Below are 14,452 nucleotides of genomic sequence, written 5' to 3' on the forward strand. Positions count from 1 at the left end.
AAGCCAAGCAAGTTTGGTTCTCACCAATCCGAAAATCCAGTGAAGTAAGTGGATACCAACGCGCCCCTGCATTAGAAGCAGGATGGAGAGCTTGTCCTTCCAGACCCTAAGGTGAGATGCTACGAGGAATCACAGAAGGGTTTCGAGGAGGGTGAGAGGGGAAAGTGGGAGGCTGATTGCATTACTCCGCAGACAGTTAATCCCCTATTTTCACCTACAGAAGGATACTTCTGCGAGCCAGACAAGCCAGATTTGGGGGCCCGGTCCAGTCCGTCTTCCGAACCCTGCGCATCACCTTAGAAGAGGTCACAGCAGCGCAAACCAGGCCAGCGCCTCCGTGCGTGGGAGTCAGGTGAGCGTTACAGAAATCTGGTCCAAAAACTCTACTATGCTAAAAGTCCTGCTTTAGCACGAGCCAATTTAAATAACAATCTTCTACATGGTACAGCCAAAAAACTACTCAAAGAAATAGAGCATATCCAGAGAAAATAGTTTGGAATTGAAAGCCACTTACAAAATCCAATAGATGTACAACAAACTAGCAACTACTGTACAAATAGCAACCTTCTATTAAACACATACAAAAAAGAAATACCAAAGTTTAAAAGTACCTCCACTGAAGTACGAAACCATGTGTGTGTGTTGCCGAGGACTTCTTATAAAAGTACCACAAAAACTGTAGACATAACGTACAAAATAGAAGACAATGAAGATTCCACATGGTTCCAATTAGCTCTCTACCTTATAGCAGAAACCAAATACGACATTACTGACCCATTAATACTTTGCAATTACTGCACTGAAAAACTTGACAACAACCAAACACCTTCACGTGCTATCACAAATAACTTGGAATTATTCCCACTACCAAAACCCCTTCAACAACAACATTTATATGAGAGCATAATAATTTAAACAGTGCACCCATTTCAAACAATAATATGCCTCCAACCAAAAACAGCAAAATTACCTCCCTCTGAATTAGTGAAAGGCATTCATGGCAAAGTAGTTTATTTACCATTAGATCTCAAAGGAAATGTACACACTCTAGGAGTGCAAGGGCCAATAGATCAATCTTTAATTGTCTTAGTAAATGGCGTACCTACAAAAGACAAAAAAAAATAGCAACAACTCGTGGATTTACATAAAGTTAGACAAGCCCTGCAATATCTCAAAAACAACAATGAATACTACAAATAAATTAATATTGAAGAAAACCTAAGAGAAACCTTTGAAATAATTTAAGAGTCACCAGAAACTGGTCAATTTGAACTTCTAAATCCTGCTACAGAATCCAATATTTTAGACCATTATACAATTCATCCTTTACACTCTAAACACACTATAGATGATGCACTGGAAACATACCAAATGCGACAAGCCAAAGGATCTCCAATCAGCATATAGGAAAAAAGTATAGAAGCAGAGGCCTTTCCTCTACTCTTTCCTACTGGAAAAGGAGGAAGGTACGATGATAGACACACACAAATAACAGCATCAGAATATCGCTCTTTACGAATGTATTCTGACAACCCCAGATTCAGACAAAATGTGGATTACATATTCCACCTTCTCTTTGAAAGTGAACTAGCAACTCTATGCTACGGAGTTGCACACACATTAAAATCAGGTACCCATTTTCAAAATATGTCAGCTACGCAATTATTACAAAAAGTGCAAGAAAAAGATGAGGTTTTACAATCAAGTATTACAAATCTTTCAGCAAACATGCATGGTACAAAAGAATACTGGTTCTGATGTCACAGAGATGTACTCTGTATGATAAGAAACCTTCGCCCACCCACTAGGTTTGTTACATTAAGTTGTGCAGAATATGCATGGGAAGATTTACACGATTTCCTACTTATAGCAAATAAAAACAAAACAAACAGATATAAAAACACCAGGAGAACTCTGCTCTCTAGATCCTGTAAATGTATCAAGATATTTCCATCATTGCTACGCTACACTTCATTTGTAATAAGACTGTTCCTCCCCTCAGAGAAGTTCAACACTTCTTTTGGTGAAAAAAATACCAAGCCAGAGGAGCACCACACATTCACATGCTATTATGGATTAAAGATGCTCCTAAATTTGGTCAGGACAGTGATGCCACTGTTTTGCAGTTCATCCAAAAATATGTCACTTGTGAAATCCCTTCACAAACAACACATAGTGACCTTCATGGACAAATTTTACAATTTCAAAGACACACAATTGACAAACAACAAACTGTCAGCTGTTGTAACTACCCCACATGTTTATCTGCCTACAACATAGGTGGTGTCACTTTACACCGATTACTACTCCTTCCAGTAGAACACCAAAACAAATTAGACTATTACAAACTTTCCACAAAAGCTGCAATGGAACTACGCAGAATTTTCAAACAAATGAAAATGCTGCTAATAGATGAGGTGAGCGTGCTCTCCAGACTAATGTTGGTTTTGATTCACCTCAGATTACAAGAGGTCCTCAAAACAGACTACGCAGAGCTCTTTGGAGGAAAGCACATTATTGTTTTCGGAGATCTTCTTCAATTGACACCAGTGAAAGCTGAACCTATCTTTAAAACCTTCGGGCACAAACTGTGCTGTAAAACTCTTGGCAGCATGGGAAATGTCAACCTTTGGAAACATTTCCAATACAGAGAATTAACAGAAAACATGCGCCAGTCTGCAGACCTCACGTACGCCAACATTTTAAAAATTATTACAGTTGGTGTACTATCTCAAGAAGCATAATCAATATTAAAAACCAGGCACATCCATGCACTCTATGGCCATAACTCATGTGCTACTGATGTCATGGAACAATTAGCGCACAAAAATGTCAATTGTATGTCCTTGATGCCAACTCTTGCAAGCTGTTCAAAATTCAATGAAACAATGTTGAAAAAAGAAATGCAACCAATAATTGAAACTTGCTCCACAGATAAACTGGACGTACATGGTATGGCACTACCCATTTGTCAACAAGCCACAACAAGACGAAATACCTTAGAAAACTCCATCTCCAACACAGCTGGTTTGGAGAAAATATTAAAATTATCTTTAAACTGTAGAGTAATGCTTAAACATATCCTTGACATGGAGCAAGCAATAGTTAATGGAGCACTTGGTATAGTTGTTGGCTTTCAAACATACCCACATGACAACAACATTCAATTTGTCAATATTCTCTTTGACAAACTATCAGAAGTTAAAAGGATAGGACACTCAACAGCCCGCTTCCTTCTTTTCAAAGACATGTATGTACGCAGAGAACAATTTTCACTAACTCTAGCATACGCAGTTACCATTCACAAATCACAAGGTCTTATCCTAGATAAAGCATTAATAGATATTGGTAGCACAGTCTTTAACCCCTTCAGTGCCAAGGACGAGCTATCTCGTCCTTGCAATTACTTCCGTAGTGCAAAGCAGGGATCGCTGAAAACTGTAATCCAAACCCCGGGCTATGTGAGGGGGAGGTCCCCCCCTCACTGCCAGGGGGCTGGGTTACCTTCAGTTTCACATCGGCGTGCGTAAAGCACGCCAACGTGAAACTGAAAGTAAATTCACTGCAGCAGCCATTTTCGGCTGCTCCGGTGAAGAGAAGGTAAGAGAAGGTGGAGAGAAGGTAAGCGCCCTTCTCCCTCTGCCTCAGTCTCCGGCTGTATTTCAAGCCAGAGATCGAGGCAGGTATTGTTGGAAAGGGGAGATTCTCCCCTTTCCAACGATACCTTATGTGACAGCATTACTGCTCTCGGATCGGGCGCAGGGTGCTCGATCTGTGAGCAGCAATGCACACTAGACACCAGGGATGTGTTTACAGTGGTGGGAAGGGGGGCCTGCTTACTAGGTAAGTGCTCCCTTCCCCCCTGTGGCCCCAAAACATGGGGCCACATGTATGGAGGCCCCTGGAGGCAGATGGGGGACCCTCTGCCCCCAGGGATTGGGGGGCCAAAAAAATAAATTGAAAAATAATACGTAATGGGAAGGGGGGAGGGGGTTTGGGGGCCCTAGACACCAGGGATTATTTTGGTAGAGGTGTCATTGGAAAGGGGAGATTGTCCCCTTTTCAACAACACCCTGTTTGTAAGCATTGCTGCTCCCAGATCAGGCGCAGGGCGCTCGATCCGGGGGCAGCAATGGCCACTAGACACTAGGAATGTGTTACAGAGGTAGGGGGCAGGGGGGCAGCTTACTAGGTAAGGGCCCCCCTGCCCCAGTGGCTCCAAAGCATGGGGCCACATGTATGGAGACCCCTGGGGGCGGATGGGTGACCATCTGCCCCAAGGGGTGGGGGCAAAAGCAATGATAATATGAAGCATGGGAAGGGGGAGGGGGGAAGGGACCGCTAGACACCAGGAACGTTTTGGTAGAGGTGTCGTTGGAAAGATTCTCCCCTTTACAACGACACCCTGTTTGTAAGCATTGCTGCTCCAGGATCAGGCGCTCGATCCGGGGGCAGCGATGGCCACTAGACACCAGGGATGTGTTACAGAGGTGGGAGTGGGGGGCAGCTTACTAGGTAAGTGCCCCCCTGCCCCCCGTGGCCCCAAAGCATGGAGCCACATGTATGGAAACCCCTGGGCGTGGATGGGTGACCATCTGCCCCCAGGGGAGGGGGGAAAAAAATAAACAATTATCACGGCTGGTGTTGGGGGGAGTGCCCCCCCACTGAACCACCAGGGAATTTGTTATATGGAAAGGGGTTGTCCCCCCCACCCAAAATGGACTTGGGGTCATGTCATGCAGCCCTCCCTGGGGGCAGGTATCTGCTCTTAGGAAGGCGCATGTAACCCTAAGGAGGGCTGCATGAGAACGCCCCTCTTATCTGCCCTCCGGGAGCGCTGAATGAGATGCCCCCCTCCTGCATTTGGTGTGGGGGGAGAGGGTCAACCCCCAGTACATTAGAAAATTATCTGGCGGTGTAGGGTGCCCCTCAGCCCCCGCTAAATGGCAGCTGGCCATTTTGAATAATTTTCTTTGTTTACTAAACTTGCCTTGGCGCAGAGGGGCACATTGGTGTGCCAATCTGGCCCTGGGGTGCCCAAACCTTACTGCCCCACCCACTTGGGGGCCTGTCCCACAATATTTGGGGGCCCTCTCCCTCCCACCCCAAATTGAGGGGGTGTACCTCACACAGCCATTTGTAGGAGGCCTGCATGAGGTGCCCCTGCCACCCATTTGGGGTGAGGGGGAGAGGGGCCCCAAAAATTGTGGGACAGGCCCCCCAGTGGGTGAGGCAGTAAGGTTTGGGCACCTGGGGCCAGATTGGCACACCAATGTGCCCCTCTGCACCAAGGGGAGTTGAATTACCAAAGGAAAAAAGTAAAAATGGTGGAACACATTTTAGGGGGGGCTGTGGGGCACCCCAAAGGGACGGGGAATTTTCTAATGGGATGGGCCCTTGACCCCCCACACCCCATCCGCAATGGAGTGGGTGCCATGTCATGCAGCCCTCACTGGTACCAGATATCTGCTCCTAGGAAGAGACGCCTGAGCCCAGGGAGGAATGCAGGACAGCCCCCCCTTATCTGCCCCCAGGGAGGGCTACATGAGATGCGCTGCCCCTCCATTTGAGGTGGGGGCGGAGAGGTGCACCCCCCCTTCACATTAGAAAATTCCCCAGCGGTGTAGGGTGCCCCTCAGCCCCCGCTAAAGGGCAGCCTGCCATTTTGAATTATTTTCTTTGTTTACTAAACTTGCCTTGGCACAGAGGGGCACATTGGTGTGCCAATCTGGCCCCGGGGTGCCCAAACCTTACTGCCCCACTCACTGGGGGGCCTGTCCCACAATTTTTGGAGGCCCTCTCCCCCCCACCCCAAATGAAGGGGGGGGTACCTCACGCAGTCGTTTGTAGGATACCCAGGGAGGCCCAGGGAGGCCTGCATGAAGTGCCCCTGCCACACATTTGGGGTCAGGGGAGAGGGCCCCCAAAAATTGTGGGAGAGGCCCCCCAGTGGGTGGGGCAGTAAGGTTTGAGTACCTCGGGCCAGATTGGCACCCCAATGTGCCCTTCTCCGCCAAGGGGAGTTGGGTTACCAAAGGAAAAAAGCGAAAATGGTGGAACGCATTTTAGGGGGGGCTGTGGGGCACCCCAAAGGGATGGAGAATTTTCTAATGGGATGGGGCGTTGACCCCCCCACCCGCAATGGAGTGAGTGCCATGTCATGCAGCCCTTCCTGGGACCAGATATCTGCTCCTAAGAAGAGACGCCTGAGCCCAGGTAGGAGTATAGGACAGCCCCCCCTTATCTACCTCCAGGGAGGGCTACATGAGATGCACCACCCCTCCAATTGGGGTGGGGGTGGAGAGGTGCACCCCCCTTCACATTAGAAAATTCCCCAGCGGTGTAGGGTGCCCCTGAGCCCCCGCTAAAGAGCAGCCTGCCATTTTGAATTTTTTTCTTTGTTTATCAAACTTGCCTTGGTGCAGAGGGGCACATTGGTGTGCCAATCTGGCCCCTGGGTACCCAAACCTTACTGCCCCACCCACTGGGGGGCCTGTCCCACAATTTGTGGGGGCCCTCTCCACCCTCACCCAAAATAGGTGGCAAAGGTACCTCATGCAGGCCTCCCTGGAGGCAGATATCTGCCCGTAGGAAGGGGCAAATGGGTTTTCAGTGGGAGGGTGAGGTTCAGTAGACCACCAGGAATGGCTTGCAAGGGGTGGGGCATGCTTGACAATTTTTTGTTTTTGCTGGTGTGACCGTAGGTAACATGTTTTTGTTTTGTTTACAGCTTTTTCTACGCGAACAGCTGCAACCTTATGTGAGTACTGTTTTTTATTATTCTATGGTTAGGGCCCACTGTCAGTGGGGTGGATGAGATTGGGGCTGGATTGTTGGTGGTGTGGGTGGGAATGGGCCGTCTGTTACACTCACCTGGTTCCCACAGGGGCGTCGATGGGACCCGGACAGCTACGGTCTCCACCAACGTGATGCGTAGTGAAGAGATGACAGTCTGGACTGGCCCGCCTAATCTTGTCTGCTGGACTCGTAGAAGTATTATACTGCAAGTGGAGAAAGGGATTTAGCCACCCGTGGACTTTAGTGATGGCCCAGCAACAGTTCTCGTTCTCCCCAATAATCACCTCCGATATTCCCTTTTGGTAACCTCACCTTATGTTTTTAAATGATGAGCTCTCCATCCTGCATGGCAAGCAGGGGCGCGTAGATACCAGTTACTTCACTGGGTTGAAGGTACTGCAGGAGTTCCAGAGGAACATTGACTCCAGTGTCTATAAAGTTCAAAGAGTTCAACATGTCTGATGTTCACTCTTGTTCCATTCCCTCATTAGGTTGCAGCTGGGTCCAAAAGAATATTGCCTGGAGGCAGCTGATGGCGTTCAGGTAAGAGTCTGTATTACCAGTAAAAGTTGCATGAGTTTAACTTGCTGTTTTCTCTCCCTTTATAGGTGCGGCATAGGAAGATGCGGCGAATTAAAGAATAATACATCCGGTGGTAAAGCAGGTAAGCCTATGGTGGCAAAGAGATTGTCCTTGTTGGTTTTCTCGGCTCACCTTGTTATTCCTTTTGTTTTCCCCCCAGGTGCTGGGTTTCGACGAAGAAAAGGATGGAGGCAGCGCCGAGTTGAAAGATGCGGTGGACTGGTGAGTATAACGCGGCGCTGCTGCTGGCGAAGCGACGCGTGCTGAAATAATGTCCTTTCCAGGCTCGGAGATGTGCTGGGTCTGGAATCAGGTAAGGAATCAAATAATGTCTGTGATCTAACCTTTTCTCCTTTCTTTGCATTTTGTCTAGGAGCTCCGGATTCGAGGCGGGCGTGGCAGAAGACTGGATGCTGACTTGCCGACACGGTGAGCGTCACGCTGCTGGATGCAGAATAACGCAAAGCATGGGCTGCTGTTCGGGCGTGGTTTAAATAGCCTGCAAAGTAGTCCCAGGTAAGAAGTTCCCCAGAACCACACCCGAGTGAAAAATAGTCCCTGTAATAAAATAGTCCCATCCAGGCCTCACGTTGGCTTGGACTCATTTGCAGCATGGTCTGCATAAGGTAAGTAAAGTCTATGAGCCTGGCGCCTGTGGCGCCAGGACTGATTTCTATGATGAGCCTGGCGTCTAAGGCGCCAGGACTGAATCCAAACAGCCCCCAGCCGGGGCTGTTCGGGTTTTAATGGGTATCTGGATGCCTGCTCCCGGGGCTGATGGACTCGATCCGGATGCCGGGGGGTAGGCATCATGACAGCACTCCCCCCCAAGGCCCCTCCTAAAGTTGTTCTTCGCCTTGGCCCTGGCTTGTCTGGGAAGTCCCGATGGAATTTTTTCACCAATCGAGGAGCGTGAACGTGGTCATTAGGTTCCCATGACCATTCATGTGGTCCGTAACCCTTCCAGTCGATTAAATAAAAAAGTCTTGATTTGACCATTTTAGAGTCCAGGATGTTTTTTACCTCGAATTCAGGTTATCCATCTATTACGATGGGGTCAGGTGGTTTGGTTAATCTTTTTGCGGGTTGAACTGGTTTTAGAAGTGAAACATGAAAGACGGGATGAATCCGCATATTAGAGGGTAATTCTAATTTGACGGTCACTGGGTTGATAATGGCCTTAATGGTGTAAGGTCCCAAACATCTAGGATTAAAAGTCTGAGTTCCTTTCAGAGGAATATGTCTTGTAGCCAGCCAAACTTGGTCTCCGATTCGATATGGTGGGGTCTCACTTCTATGTTGATCAACATTTTTCTTTTATTTCTCTTTTGCTTGTTTCAAATGTTTTGTTGCCTCTTTAAAGGCTTGTGTAATAGTAGAATGCAGATGAGTTACTGCCGGCATTTCTAAATGCTGGGGCAAATCGAGTTCTGTGGTTCGAGGATGATGTCCATATATGGTATAAAAGGGGCTTTGTCCGGTTCCTGAATGTACAGAGTTATTGTATGCGTATTCAGAAATCCATAAAAATGTCCTTCCAATTACCTTCGGTTTGCTGGAGCATACAACGTAGGTATTGTTCAAGAGGTTGGTTCTCTCCGTCTGACCATCGGTTTGGGGATGGTGACTGGTTGATAACCTTACGTCGATTTGTGCCAATTGACAACACTTCTGCCAAAATTGTGAAATGAACTGACTACCTCGGTCAGAGATCAATACGGAAGGAAATCCATGTATTCGAACAATATTTTCGAGAAATTCCTTGGCCAAGATTGAAGCAGAAGGTAATCCTTTTAAAGGAATACAGTGGGCCATCTTGGTAAAAAGATCCACAATAACAAGAATGGTGTTGAATCCATTACATGGCGGTAGATCTGTAATAAAGTCTAAGGACAAAGTGTGCCATGGTGTGGGTGGAATGTCTAAAGGTTGTAAAAGACCAGCTGGTTTCTTCTTTTGGTTTTTGTTCTGGGCGCAGATGCCACAAGACAGTACAAATGACTTTACATCTTTTCGCCAGGTGGGCCACCAGAATTGTCTTTTAATTTTAGCTTCAGTTTTTGCTATACCTGGGTGTCCTTCCATCAGAGCTTCATGGTAATTGGAGATGACTTGTTCTTGTAGTTCCTTGTGTGGTAGAAATAGACGCCCTTGACAGTAATGTAGCTCATTGACAACTGAATAATCTTGGTCCTTTTTAACCCAGTCCTGCAGGGCTGCTGAATCGAAAAGTTGTTGGATCTTTAAATGAATATCTTCTAAGGTCTGTAGAGTAGTTATCCCAAGAATTCTTTGTTCAGGAATTATAGGCACCGGTTCCGGGTTCGAATATGCTTCTCCCATCCCGATTCGGGATAAAGCGTCTGCCTTACCATTCTTACAACCTGGTCGGTAAGTGATCACGAAATTGAATTCGGCAAGGAATAAGGCCCATCGAAGTTGACGCGATAATTGAGCCTTGGCTGTTTTTAAATACTGCAAGTTCCTGTGATCGGTGATTACAGTAATGGTATGCCTGGCACCGAGAAGATAACGCCACCAAGCCGTGAAGGCGGATTTGATGGCTAACTACTCTTTATCGGTAACCGCATAGTTTAATTCGGGGGCTGAGAATTTTCTGGACCAAAATGCTACTGGATGAAGTTGACCGGTTTCTGGATCCTTCTGGGACAGGACAGCCCCTATGGCTAAAGTGGATGCATTGGTTTCAACTATGTATGGGAGCTCGGGGCGTGGTTGCTTTAAGACAGGTGCCGACGTGAATTTCAATTTCAGTTCTTGGAAGGCTTTTTCAGCCTCTTCGGTCGCAAAGAAGCATTTGTTTTTTCGCAAATGTGCTGTAATGGGGTGGACAACATATGAGAAGTCAGGAATAAATCTGCGGTAGAAATTAGCAAATCCAAGCATGCTTTGCACCCCTTTAACTGAACTGGGTGATGGCCACTTGAGAATTGCGTCCACCTTTCGAGAGTCCATTCGGACTCCTTTTGGAGTCAGGATAAATCCAAGGAATTCAACTTCTGTAGCATGAAAAACTAATTTTTCCAATTTTGCATATAACTTGTACTGGCGTAGTTTCTCAAGGACTGCACGAACGTGCTTAACATGGTCTGATTCTGAGGAGGAGTACACTAGAATATCGTCTATGTATACGACAACACAGACGTCAATGAGTTCACGAAGGACATCTTTCATAAAATACTGGAAGGCTGCTAGTGCATTGCACAACCCGAAGGGCAACACCTGATATTCGAATAATCCGTACTTGGTGCGAAAAGCGGTCTTCCATTTGTCGCCCTTCTTTACACGCACCAGATGATATGCCCCTCGGAGATCTAATTTAGTGTAGACGCAAGCATCCTTTACTTGGTCTAGTAGTTCAGGGATCAGAGGCAATGGATATCGGTTCTTCACCGTGATCTGGTTTAATGTGCGGTAGTCTATGCACGTTCTGAGGTCACCTTCCTTTTTGGGCACGAAGAATAAAGCTGAAGATGCAGGGGACTTAGATGGACGAATGAAGCCATTAGCAAGGTATTGGTCCAAGTATTGTCGTAGGTGACGGTTTTCATGTTCCGTAAGGGCATAGATTCTACTGCATGGAGGTTGTGCACCGGGTATGAGGTCGATTTGACAATCGTATGATCTAAGAGGTGGTAAGGTGTTTGCCTGTTCTTTTTGGAAAACATCCCGGAATTCTTGATATTCCTGAGGTAACTGCATGACTGGATTAGCGACTGTGGCCAGGCTTTTTTTCAAGGTTTTTTCTGGGTAACAGGTGTGTACACACTCCGGGAAGGTTACTCTCTTCTCTCGCCAATCAATAAAAGGATTATGTGTTTCCAACCAAGGTATCCCCAGTATTATTTGGAACTGCGGGGCTTTGATTAGGTCAAACACAATAGTCTCTCGATGCCCATCTTGACCAAACAGTGTCATCTCTGTGGTGGAATGAGTTACAGTCCCAGAGGCAATTTCAGTTCCATCGACTGCGGTGATAACATCCAAAGTGGTCTTTTTGCAGAGAGGTAGATTCATCCTAGAAGTCAATTCGTGGTCCACATAGTTTCCTACGGCCCGCTATCAATGTATGCCCTAACTGCGTGCATACGTGATGGCTGCCTTAGATCAATAAGGACCATTGGTATGATTAGGTGCGAGGTCTGAGTGTCCTTCTTTAAGCTCGGCAAGCGGACCTCTACGCTTGCCGGGCGTGGTCGTTTCCTGAATCAGGCTCTGTTTGATTTCTATCAGCAAATCCAACTACTTTCTTGGATGGTTTTATAGGGTAATCCCGTAGAAAATGTCCTGAGGCCCACAGTACAGACACAACTGCATCTGTCGTCTCCTTTCTCTTTCTTTTTGAGTTAAGGGTCCCTTAACCCCCCCGATCTGCATTGGTTCTGATGCATCTGTTCCTTTGGGAGTAACATTGGGTTTAACCAATACCCGATTCTCAAACTTAGCTCAATCAGCTTTTCTATTCTGAAGTCGGTGATCTAGCTGGACCACTAAGTCTATATATTCTGCGCAATCCTGAGGTGGGTTCACAACTTGGGCCAAAACATCTTTGAGTTCACCCCGAAGTCCACGATGAAATAATGTAATTCGCTTTACCTCTGGCCATCCGGTTTCCACCACCAACCTATTGAAGGTTGCGATATAAGTTAGCAGGTCCTGATTTCCTTGTCGTAGGGATAGAAGTTTGTTATCCAGGGCCTGTCCCTGTGAATGTCTGGCGAATAATCTTTCCATGCTCAATTGAAAACCTTGAAAATCCCGAAGAAGAGGGTCATCCTGGTTGACTAATGGAATTGACCAATCCGCTGCGCTGCCACTAAGGTATGACAGTACAAAGGCTACTTTGGCTTGGTCGTTTGGAAAAGCTCCTGGTCTGCATAAAAAGTGCAAGCGGCACTGGGTCATGAACACAGCGAACCTTTTCGGGTCCCCAGCAAAGCGTTCAGGTGGAGCTAAAGGAATGCTCCCTGGTAGAACCACTTGCACAGGGCTGCTCGATGAAACGGGGGTTGAATTCCCCCCAAGTCCAGGTAGTGGTGTTTGCCCGGCTTGGTTTTGCAGCAGTTGTCTGGCAAGATCATCAGTGCGCTCCTTTGACACAATCAGTTCTCTCCTGAGGGCATTAGTTTCTTGGCGCGCGGAGTGCACTTCTGCCCTAAGTTCTCCTAACAATTGGGCTAGTTGGTGGGTTTCTGAGGTCGCCATTACACCCGGGTGGGGATTTGTAGATAGGCTTTGCGTTCTGTTACACTCACCTGGTTCCCACAGGGGCGTCGATCGGACCCGGACAGCTGCGGTCTCCACCAACGTGATGCGTAGTGAAGAGATGACAGTCTGGACTGGCCCGCCTAATCTTGTCTGCTGCACTCGTAGAAGTATTCTCCTGCAAGTGGAGAAAGGGATTTAGCCACCCGTGGACTTTAGTGATGGCCCCCCAACAGTTCTCGTTCTCCCCACTAATCACCTCCGATATTCCCTTTTGGTAACCTCACCTTATGTTTTTAAATGATGAGCTCTCCATCCTGTATGGCATGCAGGGGCGCGTCGATACCAGTTACTTCACTGGGTTGAAGGTACTGGAGGAGTTCCGGAGGAATATTGACTCCAGTGTATATAAAGTTCAAAGAGTTCAATATGTTCGATGCTCACTCTTGTTCCATTCCCTAGTTAGGTTGCAGCTGGGTCCAAAAGAATATTGCCGGGAGGCAGCTGATGGCGTTTAGGTAAGAGTCTGTATTACCAAACACTGTCCGGTAAAAGTTGCATGAGTTTAACTTGCTGTTTTCTCTCCCTTTATAGGTGCGGCATAGGAAGATGCGGCGAATTAAAGAAGACTACCTCCGGTGGTAGAGCAGGTAAGCCTATGGTGGCAAAGAGATTGTCCTTGTTGGTTTTCTCGGCTCACCTTGTTATTCCTTTTGTTTTCCCCCCAGGTGCTGGGTTTCGACGAAGAAAATGATGGAGGCAGCGCCGAGTCGAAAGATGCGGTGGACTGGTGAGTATAACGCGGTGCTGCTGCTGGCGAAGCGACGCGTGCTGAAATAATGTCCTTTCCAGGCTCGGAGATGTGCTGGGTCTGGAATCAGGTAAGGAATCAAATAATGTCTGTAATCTAACCTTTTCTCCTTTCTTTGCATTTTGTCTAGGAGCTCAGGACTGAATCCAAACAGCCCCCAGCCGGAGCTGTTGGGGTTTTAATGGGTATCTGGATGCCTGCTCCCGGGGCTGATGGACTCGATCCGGATGCCCAGGGGTAGGCATCATGACACCGTCTGGGCAGATATGTTGGTGGGCTGGGACACAATTGCAGGGGCAGGCCACAGATTGCCCCCCATTCCAGCAGAACATTGGTGTTTCCCTGGGAGCGGATCCCTCCCATGTGGGTTGTCCGTCTGCCAGCCAAGGCTCCACCTCTGGCTGTGCTACCTTACAGATGTCACCTCCGTGGAGGAATGGGGATCCTGCCGGGGCTCCCTGGAGCTGCTGCTGTGCTTAGGGGACGGTACACCCACATGGTACATGGATGTCCAAGGCCAGGGACATCACCTCCAACCGTCCTGGAGTTGCGGCTGGGCTGCATTACAGCTTTTCCCTTCGTGGAGGTATTGGCACACTGCTGGGACTCCCTGGTTGGGAGAAGCTGTAACGCAGGGCAGCCAGGGCTCCAGCAAAGTCGGCAGTAATATCCCTGGCCTTGGGCACCCTCCACCCATGTGGGTCTTTGCCGGGGGTTCTGGGTAATAAATTCTGGGGCGATTTACGTAAGTCAGACCTCTGTGGATTCCCATGGGTGTCCTCTTTTGGGAAATGCATGGGGTTCCCTGTTTTCCTTGCTGGCTTCGACACCCTAGGCCCACATCTGTAGGTTGCCCACATGAACAAAATGTCCTGTGCCGAAAGGTTTGGGGTTACCAGTGGGTTACCCTTTTCCTTTTGCGTCCCCGGTAGGTACACCCACACATGTGAGGTATTGTTTTCATCGGGACACATGTGGGGACGCGGGAAGGTAGGCCATGTGTTGTTGGCGGTGTGTTTCGGTGGGTGGCCAGAG

The sequence above is a fragment of the Ambystoma mexicanum genome, chromosome 2q (assembly GCF_040938575.1).
Source record: "Ambystoma mexicanum isolate Mex_15411 chromosome 2q, UKY_AmexF1_1, whole genome shotgun sequence".
Classification (NCBI taxonomy): domain Eukaryota; kingdom Metazoa; phylum Chordata; class Amphibia; order Caudata; family Ambystomatidae; genus Ambystoma; species Ambystoma mexicanum.